The following is a 21262-nucleotide window of genomic DNA, read 5'->3' as shown; positions in this document are numbered from 1 at the left end:
CTAAACAAAAAAAGTTTGTATTAACCTGTACACTTTGCTAACATTAAAAACATTTTGTACTTTTCGACTTATCATTGACCCATGCCATATATTTATTATGTGTTCATTTAGCTAATATACATATTTTATGAATAACTTGTAGTTTTTAGAATTTTTTTCAAATGTTTTTTGGTAATTTCTTTCTAAACGTGTTTTCACTGCTACCGTTTTTCATTTTTCCCCATCAGAATTCTTCTAATCTTGCTTGCTCTCATAAATATGACTTTTAGGTCTCATTTTTTCTCCAACTTTCTTGAGTCTATTATGTACTCGGTCTCACCGTCGGCACCTCCTTTCATAAGAAAAACACTTTTTTTTTTATTCTTAAAGCTATATTCCCTGAAGTTAAAGTTTTGTAAAAGTGGAGACCAAGAGATAGTAACATTGACAGCCCGCGTTGGCAGTAATTAATATTTTGTGATGTGTCGACACAATAAGTTGTCTTGTCCAGCTAGTTATTCCACCACATTTAACTAAGTGATACCTAATTTTCTGATTTTAAATCTCAAATTTAATTCTGTACGGAGACTCGGGAATTTTTTTTTTTTCTTTCTGTTTTTCAGATACTTTCTCCTTTTATATTTATTGCTGAAAGAAGACTTTGGTTGTTCAGTAGATGTCACTAGAAGGCTGCTGTACTGTCATTTTGTGCTCTTATCATAACAAAGCCGATCAACAGATAGATATTTCCAATTGCTTTAATATTAAGAATATTTGGATGTCGCGACTTTCACTGAACATAGAAGAATAGCCTTTAAATAAAAATAATTATTTAAGATAATGAGATACGTATTATTTGTACATTTTCATATGGTGTATTTTTAGATGGCATTGAATATGTATTAACATATGGCAAGTTCCTGTTAAACTATCGTACAGACTCAGGTTGATGAATCAAACTTACATGGTGAGAGGAGATCTGATGGCTTGTTCTCTGTTGTTATCTATGTAAAGGTTTGGTATTAAAGAAAGCCGTGTGGCTATATTCACTATTTCTCTGCTCTTGTCATAAGAAAGGAACATGTCTTTATATTGTAAATTCTGTTTGAGAACAAGAAGTTTATGCAAAGAGCAAGTTGATGCCATGGCCCTTTTCCTTCAGAAAATTCCTTTCAGACTTTAATTTTTACACTGTGACCTCCATTCTTTAATCACCATTATCTAAGGTTTCCATAAATCTCTCAGTCAATGAGTATCTTCCGTGTGATCCCAGTCCTCCTACTTTTAGCAACATTGAAACACATGTTCGCTTTTGGGAACGTTCCTTCCAATGCTTCATGAAATGGCTTCCCAGTCAAGACATTCTCAATACCTGATTTCTTCCTTTATTATTATTAGCTTTAGTCTCTCTCTCCCTTTTTTTAAAATATGAAATTTATTGTCAAATTGGTTTCCATACAACACCCAGTGCTCAGCCCCACAGGTGCCCTCCTCCATGCCCATCACCCACTTTCCCTCCCTCCCACCCGCCATCAACCCTCAGTTCGTTCTCAGTTTTTAAGAGTCTCTTATCTTTTGGTTCCCTCCTTTTTTTTTTTTTTTTTTTAAATCTAGTTCCTACAGGGTGAGTTTAAATTGAAATGATTTACTGCCCAATGCAAATATTCTTTGTCTGATATCTCTTCTGGGCAACTTTACCCCACGATTCAAGGCTCCTTCCATCCTGACACAATCGCTCTCAACAGCTGGCCCCAAACTCGCCAGTGTCGGGAAGGGAAAAGAGGGAAGGTGGGTTAGATAGTGAACCATCTTGACCATCTCCCTTGTGACATCCTTTCACATTTGATTGGCCAGAAAATATCAAACACCTCCAAGTAAGAGAGCCAAGAAATGCAATAAGACTTACGGTTTTCCTCTTCATGACTTCTATACCGCCATGTTATAAAATATGCATTCAAAAAGCAATGCTCAGCTTTCCTCACCACACTTTAAAAGCTACCCACTGTGCTATCGAAATTTTGTACAAAAATCATAGATTTTATACTACCATTTATAAGATTTTAAGGTTTAAACATTAGCTCCAGAATGTTAAAAAATGGTAATTATCAAAATGCAATATTCCAGAGATGTAATGTTAAAATATATTAATGTAAATGTCTCTTATGTATTGATATCTTTTATAAAATACAGAGTGAAATTACACTGAAGTAAATTTCTCTGGTAGGCTGAGAAGTAGTTTTTCGTTAGAAATGGGATAATATGGTGGTAATTTATGTCTATTATGATAATCATGCTGATTTTGCTGGGGCACAATTTTGTCAGCAATTACTTCTTAAGCAATATTTTTCCAAGTCATTCAGCTTCCCCTTGGCCACACCGAGACCAATTTTACTTCATGTTTACTTCTAAAATTTTATATACTTTTGTCTCCTTTGTAGATTATTAGTACATGTACTGGAATTTGACTGTAATATTTAACTTCATTAAAAAGTAGGTTAAATTTGTTAAATTAGAAGCCAAAATATATAAAGTAATGCTTAGTATCACTTCAAATAAACTAATTTGATAGTTACGTCAATTGTGTAATTTTGAAATTCTATGTTATCTTTTTTTTTTTTTTATTTTTTTTAACGTTTATTTATTTTTGGGACAGAGAGAGACAGAGCATGAACGGGGAGGGGCAGAGAGAGAGGGAGACACAGAATCGGAAACAGGCTCCAGGCTCCGAGCCATCAGCCCAGAGCCTGACGCGGGGCTCGAACTCACGGACCGCGAGATCGTGACCTGGCTGAAGTCGGACGCTTAACCGACTGCGCCACCCAGGAGCCCCTGAAATTCTATGTTATCTTGATAGAACAAGAATAGAATGCTGGAAGTAAAATATAAATTCATGGAAGTTATTTAACTCCAAATATATTTTAATTTTTGTATGTTTATTTACTTAAAAAAATTAATATGAAATTTATTGTCAGACAAGGTGCCCTCCTCAATGCCCATCACCCACTTATCTACTTTTGAGAGAGAGAGAGAGAGAGAGAGAGAGAGAGAGAGAGAGAGAGAACATGAGCAGGGCAGGGGCAGAGAGGGAGACAGAATCTGAAGTAGGCTCTAGGCTCTAGCTGTCAGCACAGAGCCCGATACGGGGCTCAAAGTCACAAACCGTGAGATCATGACCCGAGCTGAAGTTGGATGCTTGACTCACTGAGGCATCCAGGAGCCCCCCAAATATATTTTAAAAGATGCAGTCCTATGCATCTATTTAAGATGCTTGACTATGTATGTATATGTGCATAACTAAAAAACAGCAACTAACTAACTAACCTAAGGTAGTCAGTTTCCCAGATAATTAAGTAGCAGAATCCATTCTTATTGTTTTATCTTTGTGTGTGTGTGTGTGTGTGTGTGTGTGTGTGTGTGTCTTTGTCAGCAATAGTGTCAAGACATTGCTTAGCGCACTCTATGTGCCATAAAAGAAACTGGCAAAAATTTCTCAAGTTTCTTACCCCTAGTTCAGGAACACAAAACAATTTATAAACTATTATCTCTATGATGAGAAATGAAATGAAGTGTTTGTTCTGTCTGGCTTTTAGCTGATTGTAGCTTAAGTGTATATTATATTGCTGATGTTGAACAGAAGACACTTTCTGTAACTGCTCTCACTTGGATAGTCTCCAAAAAAGGATGCAAATATTTCCCAAGAGTATTCCAGGAGGCAGAAGAAAAATGTAAAGGAAAACAAGGAAAACAAACTATTTAAGGCATGTGATTTTCTCTCTCGTCCACGACTCCTCTGTCCCCAGGATACTGCACTGATCTGGTCCTGGCAATGGAGTAGCGACTGCCAGGCTCTCCTGACCTCTTGTTGCCATGCAGCTGGTAAGACGGTGCTGAGCTGTGTTGTCTCTTTGAGGCAGTGAGACCTTCCTTTAGTTCATGGTACAGATATGTGTTCTTTTGAAACGGATGTAGCCAGAGTACAGAAAATGAGCTCTTTTGACCACAGTCACAAACTCTAAGTTTATGTATAAAGAGTACTTTTGAAGTTTCTCTCTCCATAATATTTGCACAGATATAGACATAAGAGATATGCGGTGAAGATATGTATTTGATAATAAAGGAATTGTTTAAAAACTGGTGTGATCCTTATACATTTTCATATTTGCTTTTCATATAAACTTGCTGCGTTGGGCAACTTAGCTATGCCTATTCGATTGATGAAAAGAACGAAGATCAGATCCCCAAGACCACAGAATTTACAAGTGAGAGAAATGGTCAGTTACTTCCGTGCCATATGCTTTTGGACTGAAGGGGATTCGGTGGTGTTACTTTCTATTCTGTGAACACACTGGGAAACCCCAGGGTTTCCTGTGCACTTAGGAAAAGCATTGTATCTCTGGGGGCATGTCCATTCATGACTAATCACTCATGGGGTGGGGGGAGGGGTGGGCAAATTTGAAACCTGATGGATAGCACTGAGTTTTATATCCTTTTCTCTAAAGCAAAACACAAGGAGAAACTTGAAAAGTTGTAACACTCCAGTGTCACTTCTGAAATTACCTCTTCCAGAGGCAAACATACCTGTAATGTACAAAAAACACAGTAGTGTCGTCCAGAGGGAGTTGTTTTAGATCACTGAAGCTAGTAAAAACATTTGACTTTGTACATCTACATACTCTTTTATATTTGAGATGACCGCATTCAAACTTTGGGTTTAATTAAAAATAAATGGTTGTAATAAATGTAATCTAAAAATTCATCTATTATATTGCCTATTCAACCTGTGTTTAAAATATACATATACAGTATATATTATGTTTATTAAATGAACAAATGAATATTTTTCAGCCATTTTATTGAATTTTAGAGATCAGAAGACAGCATTAGACATATAATCAGTGATCTTTTATCTTCTAAGGTGTTTTTTTACTTAATATTACTTTACATATCTTATGTTTCTAGTTGCATTTCAATAAAGAAGGAATTAATATTATGTGTACTCTTCAACAGAGATTAATAATAATAGACGATTGTGGGCAGTGTCTGTTGGTTTTGAGTTATCAGATCCTTAGAAAATGCTAGAGACTCAGGAGACGAATTTGTGGTCGTCGTGTGTCCATATCCTTGAAGTGTTCATCCACTTTGAACCGGAGGGCAGAGAGAGAAAAAGAAAGTTTATGGAGCATTTTCTTGCCTCTTGGTCTCATGGGATGTGAATTTATCTACCATGTATTTATTTTCTTGTCCAGATAAATTGTAGTTCCAAGAAATTTATTATGTTTGTATTTTTAAAAGCATACAAGGTCAGGTTACCTGATTTTGGTATATATCTTTAGAAGTGCATCCAGGCCACCAAATATGCCAGAAATCCAGTCATCAACATTAGTCATAGTATCTAATGAAGTGAAAGAAACTTCTGCAGGGGGTCAGGAACTCAAGCAGGAGAAATGCTCCTGTTAACAGAGACTTGTTAGCAAAGTGACTCAGTTGTCTGTAGGTGTATCCAACTGAACCAACTCCCACCCCCCAAAAAATAGAATACATAATCCTTTATTTATGTTTTCATAATATTCAGACATTAACTACTGATGTAATATCCTGGCTCTATTATAAATTATTGTAAAACATATATACTCTTTAAGCATCGGAACTTATATAATTACCGTCCTCTCTAAGAAGAATCCATGAATTCAGTCATTGAAATTTAAAAAAATGTTTATATAGTCCACTTTGACAAAATACTGAAAGAACAGCTCAATGTATGGGTGATATAAATGCCTAAGGTCTTTTGAGCAGAAAGATACAGGTTTCATTCATTAGATGAAACTTGATTGAGCACGGCGAAATCAAAATAATGACACAAAGGGGGTCCTGGTTGGCTCCATAAGCTGAGCATCTGATTCTTGATTTCAGTTCAGGTCATGATCTCAGGGTCGTGGGATCGAGCCCTGAATTGGGCTCCCCACTGAGCACGGAGGCTGCTTAAGATTCTCTCCCTCTCTCTTTCTCTGTCTCTCCCACTACCCCTCTCCTCTCCTCTCTCTCCCTTTCTAAAATAATAATAAAAAAAGAATAATGACATCTAACTCAATGGCTTCTTAAGTGATGTTAACGTGAGTTATTCATGAAAACTACATGGAATATTGGTCAAAAGGCAAATTCCTAGTTCTGAGACAATCTTCTTGAATCTAATACTTTAGAATGGATGGAGACTTGAAATCTGAATATAAAAGAACGTGTCCCATATAATTCTTATTTATTTATTTATTTATTTATCTTTAAGGTTGTTTATATGTTTTGAGAGAGAGAATGAGAGCACAACTGTGAGCAGAGGAGAGGCACAGAGAGAGGGAGAGAGAGAATTCCAAGCAGGCTCTCCCCAGCAGCTCAGAGCCCAACAGGGGGCTCAATCTCACGAACCCTGAAATCATGACCTGAGCTGAAATTAAGAGTCATATGCTTAACTGACTGAGTCACACAGGTGTCCAATCCCATATCTATATCTATATCTATATCTACATCTATATCTATATCTATATCTATATCTATCTGTATCTATATACCTATATATCTATACATCTATATATCTATATATCTATATATATCTCCCTCTCTTTCTTCCTCTTCCCCACTGTGCTCATTCTCCCTCTCAAAATAAATAAATGAACTTAAAATATGTATATTGGGGAAGGATCCACCCTGTCAGCACAGAGCCTAATGTGGAGCTTGAACTTATGAACCCAAGATCATGACCTGAGCAGAAATCAAGAGTCCGGCGTTTAGCCAACTGAGCCACTCAGGCGATCCCCATATAATTCTTATTAATATTAAAGCTTAAGAACCTTTAACTCCTATTGTCTAATATGGCTATAAAATATTAAATGAGATATTGGGAAAATGTTTTGTCTGTATTATAGCATGCATGTGAGATATATGTATATGTAGGTTTTAAATCAAGTCAAAATAAATATAATTGAACTAAAATATAAAAATTAGTCATTTTAGATCTGATATAATATATATATGTATATATATATAATTATGCTTGCTATAAAATTAGTTAAGGTAAGGCTAAATTATAATTTTAGAGATGGTTATTTCAAATTTGAATTATTTGGCAAATTATCTCAGAGTCTATATCAAAGACTGATTTAATCCTTATGAGCTAGGTTTTAATAAATATTTGTTGAATAAATGGATAAGACAGAACTGGGCATACTTTGTACTATACCATGTTAAGCCTAAAATACTTTCACATATTTCTATAAAATTTAATTACACGTGCTGTATCCTATTCTATAGCAAATTTTTTCACTGTTGGTAGTGTCTATCATTCGAGTTTGCATTAGGAGGACTATTGTTTAACATCTCCTAGTGAATTAGTATAGGGTGCGCAGTGAATCTGTGATAGAGAATATTACATTTCCTCTATTGAATTTTTGGGTTTAAAGGGCTTCATTTTTACCTGGGAAAGTGTCTCTAACTTCCAAATGAAGTGCTTAGGGGGGACTGCTAGGGCTTGCCAGAAGGCTGAGATAGCCGCTGGTGTGGTAAAGCTTTGATGACTGAAGTAATGCTCATAAGCCTCAAAGACGGGCGAGTACGCTGACTGTGAATTGCGTTCATGTGCCTGCCCACAGGGGAAAATACAGAAATACCATCAGATTCGAGAAGGGTCAGATCCGAATGGTTGTAGTTGATTTTGGGAGCAGGAGCCAGCACCTTGAGACTTTTCTAGAAGAGTGTGTGTTAAGCCCTGGGCCGATTGTTTTCACAGACCATCGTTCTTATCTGTGGTGCAATTTAAAGAGGAATGAGTATACTTGTCTGCACAGATCCTCCAAAAATTTTTCAAAGTCAGTAACCTGTGGCTCCAAGAGCTGACATTGAAAGACAAAGTGTTTAAGAAATTATGTTATAGTGCTGAGTTCAAAAAGGAAAACATACTTTGAGTTCCTTCTGTACTAGCATCATTATTTTCAAACTATTTTGCAGGCCATTTATCTACCTGGGCACCAGATTGCTCAAATAATTATAATTCATAATGTGGCCACAGGGTCTTTTAATCTTTTAATTGACTACCCTAGGAATTATACGTACATCAAAGGGTAACATTACAGGGAATAATAATGCATCTTAACATAGAGATTGCATTTTAAAAGATTGTGTTTTCCCCCCCTTGGTGCTTTCTCATTCTGACATCTGAAATTGCTTTTCTCAAATCCGTCTACAAGTTCACATACAACATAGTTAAATGAGTTTCCCAGCATTTGAGGAAATGATGAAGTTCCGTCTGCAATAAGTTATATAACTTTAAAGAAAAAAAAATACAGCCAAGAGTCCCATGTTTCATAGTTTTGCTTGAGAATTTTTTAAAGTTTAATCTCAAAAGGTTCCATTTAAATGAAAATAGAGTTAAAAAAAGATTTTTCTCTTGGCTTTTATTCTGTGAACATGTGAAATCATAAAGAAAATTGGAAGCTTCGAGAATTACTACCTGGATATAGTGCTTTACACTACCTTCTTTAGCTTCCATTTTTTTTCGCCCCAGAAAAACCACTTGGTGCAGCTAAATAATCAAGCTGTTCCTGCTTTTCATGACCTTTCTAAAGAGTAAAAAAAAAAATAATGCAACTCTTCTACAAATTCGGGTTCTCTAAAATAGTTAATCCGGAGATGAATTTTGTTAACTAAATCCCAAGATTTTAAATCTTAACCTGTCGGAAACAATTTTCATAGAATGAATGAAGGAAAATCCAGGTGTCTGTATTTGGTTCAACAACCATAAGAAGATACAATATGATTGTCAGGCTACTTTCCAGCTTTACACAAGATAGCTACACAGTCCTTACACAAGATAGCTATAGACTTCTGAACTCCAAGGGGTTGATATTTTTGTTGCATTTTGTTGCCTTCTTCTTCAGCAGGTGGTCCTTGAATTTCACCAAGGAATCCTGACCCCTTGTCATGGTATTAAATTCAATAGAAAAGTAATCATTTCTTCAAATATTTATGTAAGATTTAAGATTATAGGCATGAACATGTTATATGTAACTGCTTTTGTATTTACCTTGATGAGAATAGCATTTATTTTACAGACTAAAACCTATGATTTATGACAGAAACTTCCTCGCCAAAAACACATACCCATCTATCTGAATTCATTCAACACAGTATCCATGGTTATGCAAATTTCACTGCAGACCTAATCAAAGCTTGTGATCAACACTGGCAAAGAAGACGAAATATTTTACAATCTGGATGAAGCCATTGTTGTCGAGTGAAAGTTTTAATTTGTCTTTTGATTAGAATTTTACAATTAGAATAGCAATATCAGAAACAAACATCTACATGTTTGCCTGAAGTGAAGAATAAAATTTGGTTTATTTATTTTGCCCCTTAGCTTGTTGTTACATAAAATTTCAAAAATTATCGATATAAAAATGTTAGGAGATTAGAAAGAAAACATAACAACTCCATTTCCAAGTCACTGACTCTTCAGTTCAAAGCATCAGCTTTGAGGTTTATCAAAGGATTATAGCCTTTGACTTGTCTTTGAAGAAACTGTAGTGAAGTACAGTGTAGGAAACTTCATCAGTATCAGTAGTGAAGCTTGACGGGTGAGAATCTAGAATGTGTAATACTTAACGACCTAAGGTAAAATGATTAATTATTCTGTAACACATATATGTGGTAGATTCACGATGCCATGCTTTTGTTGAAACCCCAAACTTCCTAACACAAAAGGTGAAACTTAACCAATGCAAATTAAAAAAAAAAAAAAATCAACTAGGAGGTCTGGGGAATCCGGGGGTGAAATACAACCTGTGACAAAGTCCTCAACTGGGTTACAAATGTGACATGACCCTATGGAAGGAGCTAAAGGGAAAAAAAAAAGTGCTGACAAAAATAACTACTGGTTATAGGCTACTGAGCGAATATTACCTGTTCTCATTCTTCTCTTTCCCATGCTTATTTTAATCTCTGTTATTTAGTGGATACGTATCAAGTGTCTCTTGAATGAATATTGAATACGACCAATCAGGTATTTGTTAAAAAGTCCTCATCAAGTGAACCTTTAAATGGTACTCTACTGGCATGGCATAAAGAATCCGGCCAATTTGCCCCCAGGCAAATTGATACATTCTCAGTGAGAGATTTTCAGCATTTTGGTGAGTAGGAGTAGAGGGGCAAAGGAGATATCTGTCTTGGTTCTCATGTTGAGAGTAAAGAACTCAATGTCTCACGACTAAATATAAGGTAAACTGCAGGATTTTGGGGACACATCTTTTCTTGTGTTAAGAAGGTTAGGTTCTATTGCCAGATTTTTAGTGGTTTTATCACGGATGGAAGTTGAATTTTACCAAATGTTCTTCTGACATGCCTTGTGATTTCGGTTTCTGTTGTTGAGAGCCAGACATGTTCTATGGGGTACTAGATACTAAGGCAATAGTGCTTTCATAAGAGAATTGACAGTAATCTCTGCATGGGTTGCCCTGATTATTTGCTGTGCCCATGGTCTCCAAAGGCATCAAATGTCTATAGTGACTTTGTTTCTTTGTCTTTTTCACATTAGGGATCCCCTTTGTGCTTCTCCGCCAAGACAGTCTATCTGTCACTGCTTTTCTGGCTGTAATTCGCTGTTGTTCTGAAGCCTTATTGGCATGGTCATAAGACGTGGGGAAGGGAAATTAATCTCTAATCTTTTGATTGGTTCTCAGTTTTTGGAGTGCATGGTAGCCTTGTGTCTTGGAGTTGTGACCTTCACAAATGTGTCTGTCCCTCCTTCAGTAGTAGAAATTTTCTGCCACACCACCTGATTCCTTCCCTGGCTGTGGCACATGCATTTCGATTCTTTCCATCTGGGTCCTTGGAGCCTTTTCCTCTGTGGTTACGTTCTTTCTTCTTCTTTTAATTGAGACGAGAAGGCTGAACAGGGCTGGAGTGTGGCTGGAAAGGTAGTATTTCTTGTGTGCCAGCCAGAATGGGACATTCCTGATGGCCTCTGATGATGACCTTCCTGAGATGAAATTAAACCCTAGGTCCATGGAAGAAAGGTCTCAGTGAACTTCTCAATGGCTGCTCTTTCTATCCCTCTGGTGGAGTCATAGCAGTTAACCTTGCTCTTCACATTGAGAAGCTGAGAATACCTGGTGTTAAAGCCTGTGAAAGCCTCTGGAGAAGGAAGAGTACGACTGTTGCCCTAGAAGACTATCCTGGTTGTGAACACTTGGTTTCCAGAAGTTCATGAACATCTCTACGCTAATGTTCCGACTGGCTCCCAGCATCCTGTCACTTCTGCATTAGGTAAGCCAAGCTTAGGTCCTTGTGTCCACCTGGAAATAACTTCTCTCTAGATTTCAGGGAAGTGATTTTCTCTGCAACTTCTGTTCTTGCGTGGGTCTAGGAAAATAATGGCTTTTCTGTTTGTCCGGCTTTTGTTGTCATTGTTGTGGTAAGGCAGGAAGGCTGCATTCAGACTTCTGTGCGTTGGAAGGGAAACCAGAAATCGTACCAATCCTCCTGGCTGTTCTTACATGTTCTTTTATGAATTTTATTTATTTAATATGACAAAGTATTTAATGCCCCTCTGCAAAATATTGACTACTACTTACACCTTGCATTCTGGGCAGCTTACTTCATTAATAAAATTCTTATTTAACATTGATTTTTTTTTTTTTACAATTTGTGCCATATTAGTATAGTTACCATATTCTGTGTAATTGGCAAAATAGAAAATGGAGCAGTTAGTCTAAGACACTTTGGATGCCTCCCTTGGGAATTGTTACCTCCTGTTATTCAGATAACTGAAAAATGAATCGTGAAAGGAGGTCTTGTGAAGCTCTAAAACTTGATTTTACTTTATCCACACGAAGACGGAGGTTATGTTATGGCTTATAACAACGACGACAAAAATAATACAACAGGACAGCACACATACTTTAGAATTATTTTAAATTTCAAAAGATAGAGAAATTATGGTTGCAATGGTTACAGGGAAGCCAGAAGTAAATTATTGGTGAAAGCAGTATAGATCAGCAAGTTTGCAAAAGCATAAATCTGTAAGGTGAGACAAATGCCTAATAGTAATTATAAAATGAAATTGTACGTAAAATAAAACTATTTCCATGACTCAGACTTTAGGAACACAAAGGTATGATTTATTGTCCCGGTGTGGCAGAAAGCTGGAGTGAAAAAATGTTCTCCATGGGCTGATGGCTGGTTGAGATGGGCTTCCAAAGACAGGAAAGCGAGGGTATTGTCCCAAGTTATTCACATTTAAGATGTTCACAATTTGAGAACTGGGACTTTTTTGTTATGTGTCCGGTGTGAGACTCATGAGTGAATGCAGGCGCTGTGAGAGGACTCGTAGTTTTAAAATGACATCCTTGTGTGAACCACCATATGAGCCTTTAAAATAAGTCTTAAGCTGCCTTGAGTGGCAGTTGCTATAGGCAACAAGATTCTCAGTCTCTGCTTTGGGTTAATTTATATACTTCATAAAAAAGGGCTAATGTGTATTGGCCACAGGGTGACCAAGCGTCCCAGTTTCCCTGTGACCGAGAAGTTTCCTCCTCAGGAGTCTTCCAGTGATGAAAACAGTAATATCACAAGCAACAGGCACAGTTGGTCACCTTACCTGTCGCTTACCGCACCCTGGGTATCATTACGTCTCTTCCCACATCAAACCCCCGTGAGGCCCACGTGCAGGTTCCAGGAGATTGTAATCCACAAAATTTGCATCTCTGGGCCTGTATTCTTTCTCACGCCTGCACGTGACTCTGCGGTCCTTGCAGTTTGGGTTCTGAATTAGTGGGAAGAACATGAGGCTTGTTTGTGTCAGCGGCCAGGGCTATCCCCGTTCCATTTGTCTTGTAGATACGAAACCCAGGAAGCAAACTAAGTGGTGAGGGCAACACAGACAAGGGAGAAAGTCTAGGGGAACATCTACTGATACAGATAAACAGTGTTTGTCATGAGTAGGGGTCCCTGGGAAGCAGCGTCTGAGGTAGTCAGGGAATTGCCTGGGAACGAATACCTGTGTATGGGAAGGTAAGGGGACAGGTGAGGCGTCTGGGAGAGGGTGGGCTACCCTGTGGTGACAGCCAAAAGAGCCCAGCTGACCTCACGGGTACTTTGAGGCCGACATAGCCTTCACTAATGGTCTACGATAGAGCGAGTCAGGACACTGGTCATCGGTGAAACCAGATTCATGCTTGCATGGGACCTGTACATGCAGCATATGACTACTCAGTCACTGGACACAGACTGCCCAGGAGGTAGCTACAAGAGGGCAAATAAATTAGGGCTATTTGATGAAGAGAACTGAGCCTCACTAGGGAGCCCAACTTCCCTTAAACCGGTGAAGTTGCAAAGATTTCAATTATCAAAGATGACACCGGGTCGGTAGAGTGCTTTTGGTATCCCTATGTCTAAGGAAGGCGCTTGATTCTTTAAACAGGTCAGCGAATGATGGATTAACTCATTACTGGGCTTTTGCATCTCTGAAATTTTCGATTCTGCACAAAACTCACGTCTCATCGGCGGGGCCCATGCTCTGCAGCGACGCCTCCTGGATCCTCGGGGTTTGATGCTGACTTCATGATCAAAGTGTTCAAATTCCAAACATCTTCCAAGGAGCCGGCAGGACTCTGGCTTTGAGTGGCTGGGTCATCCACATCTAGTCACACTCTGCGGGCTCTGTCCCCGAGTCCTGAGCTTTCGGAGCGGTGGCTGTGTTAAAGTTGTTAAATGTGAGACCAATTTCTAACCCAACACACACACACACACACACACAAAGTGAAAATGTATACTACAGATTTTGGTCACATTCAGCTACCAGTATAGGTTCGTGAAAACAAAGGTTACCACTGGTGGGTAAAATATATAACGTTGCTAAACGCCAGGACATGTGGCCCCTCCCAACAACCTTTACTATGTATATTCACTCTTTGAAACATTCTTTCACGTCGTTTTTAACCAAGGGCTTTATAATTACCTAGCGGTACCCTGTGGAATGGAATAAGGGTCTTGTATTAATTGTGGTAAAAATTCACTGCTTCATGAGACAGAATGATAGACATGTCATTGCATACACACGCCAATGCGATGACTTATTTCAGAATAATTTCTGGCCTTTAAACAGAGTTGATATGTATTGCAGTATAGGATAGAGTTTATGAACTATTCCGCCTCTAAATCAAGGTACAGCCAAGAGCAGGTTTGTTTGTTTGTCTGTTTTGGTATGGAACAATTGAACAATTTAGCCTTCACCAAAGTCAATATAAGAAATGCATTGTGTATTTTTATGGCTCATTTTGGTTTGTTTTGTTCAACTTTATAAAAAAGCAACTTCCTAGCTTATCACCGATTACTTTCTTTGTGCTTTATACTTACAGCTCTCCTTTACTTTTTTTTTTTTTTTAATTTTTTTTTTCAACGTTTATTTATTTTTGGGACAGAGAGAGACAGAGCATGAACGGGGGAGGGGCAGAGAGAGAGGGAGACACAGAATCGGAAACAGGCTCCAGGCTCCGAGCCATCCGCCCAGAGCCCGACGCGGGGCTCGAACTCCCGGACCGCGAGATCGTGACCTGGCTGAAGTCGGACGCTTAACCGACTGCGCCACCCAGGCGCCCCCTTTTTTTTTTTTAATATTCAGCATTTAACAAGTGGCAAAATGTGACTAAGTGCTACACATTTGTTAGTGAAAATTGTGACTTTTATTTTTCTACCTGTCTAGTTTCCTTGTTTCAAGCAAATTTTATAAATTTGAATTTATAAGTGGATAAAAGAATTTCAGAGCCCTTAGAGAAACCCTTTAACTGCCATTGAAATCATTGAATAAACACTGGTATATAGAGTTGAAAGCAAGCTTGATAGGGCAATATATCAGAGGCATTTATATAGAACCCTATTTATTTCCTAAACATTTTCACGGTAAATTTGTAAAGCAATCTGGCAGGTTTTTACTCTTAACTTTCCTCTTGATTCAAATAGTCCATTGATTTGCATAAATTGTAATGTAATAAATGTATTAAATCAATGGTATTTGTAGCCAAAACATTATTTCTGTAATGGTCTTTCATTCAGTTTTAATTGACCTTTTATGATTTTTTAAAACAAATTTTTAATTATTTTTGACAGAGAGACAGAGTGCAAGCAGGGGAGGGGCAGAGAGAGAGGGAGACACAGAATCCAAAGCAGGTTTCAGGCTCTGAGCTGTCAGCACAGAACACGACGCGGGGCTCAAACCTATGGACCCCGAGATCACGAGCTGAGCCAAAGTCAGATGCTTAACAGATTGAGCCACCCAGGCGTGCCCTGACCTTGTATGATTTTGAAAACTTTATGCTTTTTCATAAAATCTGTTTCATTTTTGATGGATAAGGAGTAAGTACTTAACAAAATTTTCTTCATTCTTTATGAAAATAAGGACAACTTTGACATGAGCTATGTGTTATTCTCTCTCTCTCTCTCGTTATCTATCTTTCTATATCTATCTAACTAAAACCTATTTATATGTCAAGAGTATTTCATTTGGTCAGAGTGGTAGTAGAGGTATTTTTATGTTAAATTTTCACATTATTATAATAGTTTTTGTGCTTCATTCCATGTTGTTTTAGGATGGACAGAGAAGCAGCTTATACTGTGTTTTAAAAAATATAGAGCGTGTTCAATTCTGAACCTGAATGACTTTGAGTAATTGCCATATTCTTATTTAGTTTGCCTAATTACTACTTGGCAAGAAATCTAAGGTTTGTATCTCCACGCTGGGAAATATGTTGAAATATTTTGTTTGTTGCAGAAGGTTTAGGGACTTTGGGTTAAATGTATATTTTAGTTGTACAAGTATCATTTGAAAGAACAAGTATCATTATGTTACTCCAAATCCCTACTTTGGGTATACATTGTATTTTCTTCTTAAAACCACAAATCATTTCCACAGGTATCATTTCACTTGCTGTCGGATTGTCTTGAATTGAATCCTTTTGTATAATAGTCCCTCTGGACCTGCGTAAAAGCTTTCTCTATGTTCTTGTTTTATTGAGCAGAAACATGCATATTTTTCTTTTACTGTAGAAATTACAATTGGAAAGTCTACTTCCTCATATCAATTATCTCACCTTTTGCGGGTTTTGTGATATATTCCTCATTATAGTAATACTCACTAAAAACAACTTAGAAAAGACTAATTTCTCTTTGATCTTTAAAAAATAACATTTAGTGGCTATTTACATTCTGAAATATCTTTACCGACTCTTCATCATCGCAGGGCTGATTTTTTTTTTTCAGAATAAAAATGCAACACTTGTTTATAGATTTTCCCCGATAAAACTCTTTTCCTAATGGATTAGCTATTTCTATTTTAAAAATCTTGTAGCCTCCTTTTATGAACCTTTTATTTTTTTAAGAAAAATGTGGATTATAGTGACTTTTGAGGGTGGGTACAGATGGTAAGGGGTACACATGATTGAGACTTAGGCCACTGTTCTTGTCTAATGCACACCTGAGAGCTTTAGTGCATTAATCAGATTGGAAACATCTTTCCTTCCCCCCCCCCCCCAGCTGGATTAAGGTTATTTAGCCCAGATTCTTCTTTTACTCCCTAGGGTCTTTTAGAGAGCAAATAGCTTCATATAAACTACACATAAATTAATATGATTACACTTGAAATTAATGTGGTCTGTGTCAATTATGCTTAAGAAAAAAGAATTTAAATATACAAAGCAGAATAATGGAAATTAGACATCAGAATTCTAATCTTTGTAACCTTGTCTGATAGTCTGTGTTTATATTTAGTAAAACAACTTCTACACAGTGTAAAAAGAATGAAGGCCATGTAGCTTGTAATATGCAACGTTACTTCTAGAGTGGCTCTCAGGACATTGAAATGCTCGAAATTGTAACTCCTGATGATGCTATAATGACATGTTCTGAGTATTTTAGAGGTACATAGCCTGGAGTAAAACCTTTTTATTTTGCTAGAATCTTATAGCTGGGAGATACAGTGAATGATGCAGATATAAAATTAAAATAATCTTAATCTACAAAAAAATCAGATATTGTGTACTTGGAACTAGGTTAAAAGTGTAGCACCAACTTTATAGGAAAAAAGATATATATACATTACAAAGTTTTCTACCAAATGAACTCCTAAGAATATTCTCTTTACACAGATGTGAAAGGAGGGTTTCATGGTATCTATAATACATTTACTCGTTCCTCTTCTGCATTTGCAGACAACTTGAAACAATTCATTACCAACCTGGTTATCTTTTGATCATAAGAGACTGATTTTGTGGTCTAGATGCCCAATGTTATCCCCCCCCCCACCTTTTTTTAAGGTTAGTCATTTTACTTATCTAGGTTTTTACTGTCACGGAATGATTTTCCTAAATATATAGTGTTCATTCCGAATATGTGAGATCAACTATATTTTTTAAGAAAGTTATTTTCACTGTCGACATTACCATTTGATATTTCCCCTTGAGCCAGTTTTCTTCTGTGGTGGTTGATTTTCCGTGCCCTTCTCTCATATCCTTTCTTTCCTCTTAAATCTGTTTAATCTCAGCTCCGTCGTGTTGTATTCAGTTTAGTATTTTTTTCACAATCAGTTTTTTTCTTCTCTTTCTAAATCTTTTCTACTGAATCCTAATTCTTTCCCTTTGTCAGTTTCCCTTTTGTGTTCTCATTTGCATGTAATTATTCTTAATTACGTTTCTCTCATTGTGATTATACCGTTCTTCACAGCTTCTGTTGTGCTCTTGATTACTTTTAGTTTGTTTTGAAATATTGTATTTTTGGTTTTCATGTTTTTTGAGCATATCTTTCCATTCTCTTCATATTCATTAGGCTGTTGTTCACCTAATTATTCTTTTTTTTTTTTTTTTTTTTTTTTTAATTTTTGGGTTAGCTTGAGTTGCACCTTACTGGTATCTCTTCTTTGAACACAATGACTTTTCTACGCATTTACAGGGAGGTTTCTGTGTAGGCGACTGGAGGGGGTGGGCCACATTAAACTTTCTAGCTTCATGATTCTAAGGTTCTTTACTTTGCTGTCACCAAAAAAGTTTTTTTTCTTTTTTTCTAAGAATCTTCTCCTCCGGGCGTCTAGGTGGCTCAGTCAGTTAAGTGTCTGACTTCGGCTCAGGTCATGAGTTCGAGCCCTGTGTGGGGCTCTGTACTGACAGCTCAGAGGGTGGAGCCTACTTCAAATTCTATATTTCCCTCTCTCCCCTACTTGTGCCCTGTCCTCTCTCTCTCAAATATAAATCAACATTAAAAAAAGAATAAAAGTAAAAAAAAAAATCTTCTCTTACCTTTGCTGTTGGTCTTCCTGTCCACAATTCTGGTTCTCCTTGTAGAAGCTTCTCCTCTTTGTTGATCTATGGTTTGGAACAGCACATGAGCTGTTTGCTTTCCTGAGCTCTTTCTTCCTAAGCTAGGCCAGCACCAGTGGCCCTTCTTTACCCGACTCTTCCCAGTTTTAGCTGTTGACCTCAACCCATCCACTAAGATGAAAACTTCTCTCTTTGTTAGGGACTTTAGGGTCCCCTGGGTCTCAGGATGATCTGTGATTTCATCCCACAGAGTTGCTTATATCATGTCTTCATGGCTTCCAAGAGTGGCCTGGCTTCCTAGATTTTGAGGTTTACGAGATTTTGTCACTTTCTTTTTTGTGGATATTATTTTGAGGTTTTCTTTTTTCTTTTTTCCCCCTAGTCTTTATAGTTGCTTAGTTGTTTTGTTGTCTTCTGAGGGATTTGCCGAGATTGGAAAACTATGTTGACATTGCAAACTTGTCCTCACTCACCTATCCACCCATTCTATGACTTCGTCCCTAACAGGGATTTTAGCAAATTTCCAGCAATGTAAAGAATTTTTTAGAGGGAGGAAATGTCTTGTGGCTTACATATAGATACATATAGAGATGTCAAAGACCTAGTCATGTATGTCTTTGTTTCCAGTGTCCTGTCCAAAAGTTCTTTACATGAGCTAACTCTGAACACTATTTTTTTTCTCACTTTCATGTTTCTTTACCTCAATCTGATGGAAGCCACCTTGAAGAGATTGAAAAACAATAGATGAGAAGTTTCCCCCTAAATCTGGACTTTACCCTAAGACACATTATTTACCCAAAATTTTTTTCTAGTTTTTGTTGTCACAGTGTTCTGAAATCCGATCCCTCACTGTTTAGGATCTAAAAGCATCCAGCTTTTCCAGTCCTAAAAATGCCCACATTTCTGGATAATTTATTTCCTTTTATTTACACCAAACAAACAGCAAATTATTTCTGGAATCACCTACTCTTGCAATTATTGTCTTCTAGGCCACTGCAGGAAAGAGTTGCTTGACAAAATATTGGCTACTCTACAGAAGCATCATCGCAAGTTTTAAACCTGTGAAATAAGTTACCTTATTAGTCCTCACTGTTTAAGATTTTTTATTTGTATTTAAAAAAAATTGATAGCAGCAGGGGCGCCTGGGTGGCTCAATCAGTTTAGCATCTGACCTCGGCTCAGGTCATGATTTCATGGTGTGTGAGTTCATGCCCCGCGTCGGGCTGTGTGCTGACGACAGCTCAGAGCCTGGAGCCTGCTTCGGATTCTGTGTCTCCCTCCCTCTCTGCCCCTCCCTGCTCATGCTCTGTCTCTCTCAAATAAATAAATGTTAAAAAAAATTTTTTTTTAAAAATTGATAGCAGCATCTCTGCTCAAGATACCTCTTTCTGTCCTGGACAGAAGTAAGTAGGAAGAAACAAGTCTCACCAGAAATATCAATGGCTTAATAAAATAAAGGTGTATGTCTCACTTGCCTTGCTGTGTGATGCGGGACAGTCAGTTCTTTCCACACTTCTCCTCTAAGCACTGGCTCTGAGATCTGAATTCCTTCCGTTGTGTATACACCTGTGCCCACTATAACGAGTAGGTTTTTGGTTACATGGCAGGGGAACAGAGGATTGCATCTTTTTTAGAAGGACGAAGTTTAGAAGTGACATATCACATCTGACTATATTCCATTGATCAGATCTCAAACATTTGGCATTCAAAACTATATTGGAAAGGAACCTTGGCAATGTAATGTTCCTTTATGTTCAGGAAGGGACTAGAGCATGGTGAATATAATAATGTAATAATATATAAATATTACATATTATATATATAATATAATGATATTATAATTATAATATACATAAATTATAAATTATACATAATATATTAAAATTATCATTGTATTAAATTATATTATAAAGTATAATATAAGTATAATAATTATCTATAATTTATATTATTAATATTATATATTATTTACTAATTAGTATACTTATATACAATTATCTATAATTCATAATTATATCTATATATCCTACTATAGCTCCCTCTATAGTCATAACTATATAGGTCATAACTATACCCTCTATACTAAGCATATTATATGGGTCATAAGTACCTTTAGTTATAATGTAATGAACTCATATGTTTAGGTCATTGCAAATTCGTAAAATACTCTCTCTTGTTCATTCTCTGTAATTTTAAGAAAACATTTTTCCTAAGTCAGCTCAAAAGTTACTTCAATATCAATTTTTAAAAAAGATTAGATGCTATAAAAGAGTACAGTATATGCAGAAAACCCTAACTTGAGGCCTGAGAAAGTGGAAGATGGAAGGAAATTAAACGTGTGCAGTACAAAATGATATTTCCAGATAACTTGAAAGCGAAGGCAATAACTAATGCTCAGAATAAGATCTCAAAGTTCTCAATGTGGTAAGAACCAGAGGTAAACTAAATATTTAGCATCAAGCCAGGAATAGAATTTAAATCTTAAGAAATATGTGCCATATATATGTATACTTAAATAGGGCTGAAAGAACAGAAAATGTGACACTTGAGACGAGGCAAAAATACATCCATAGACTAAGTTCGTTTTCGAGCTTTGTCAACATTTAATAATTATATACAAAGTGAAACTTGTCTTAAAGGATAAAATCTAATGAGATTTCAATGATAGAAATTTTATCTCTTATGGTACAGATGAAGAATTTGTCATAAATTAACTTAAAAAAATAACATCAAGAGGAATGCCGCTACTAACATTGGGAGAACAGAAAATTTAGTCAGGAATAGACTCCGTTTTAAAATAGCACACAGATAATGCAGGTGAAATATATTATCCTGCTTTACAAATGTTTACGTTTGGTGAAATTGTATTTTGTGCCACATATCGTATGTATGTAGAAGGAAGTATTAAAATGTATTTATGTTTTTAAGAATAACTGTAAAAT

Source organism: Lynx canadensis, chromosome A1, assembly GCF_007474595.2.
Source record: "Lynx canadensis isolate LIC74 chromosome A1, mLynCan4.pri.v2, whole genome shotgun sequence".
Classification (NCBI taxonomy): domain Eukaryota; kingdom Metazoa; phylum Chordata; class Mammalia; order Carnivora; family Felidae; genus Lynx; species Lynx canadensis.
This window is presented reverse-complemented; position numbering follows the sequence as displayed.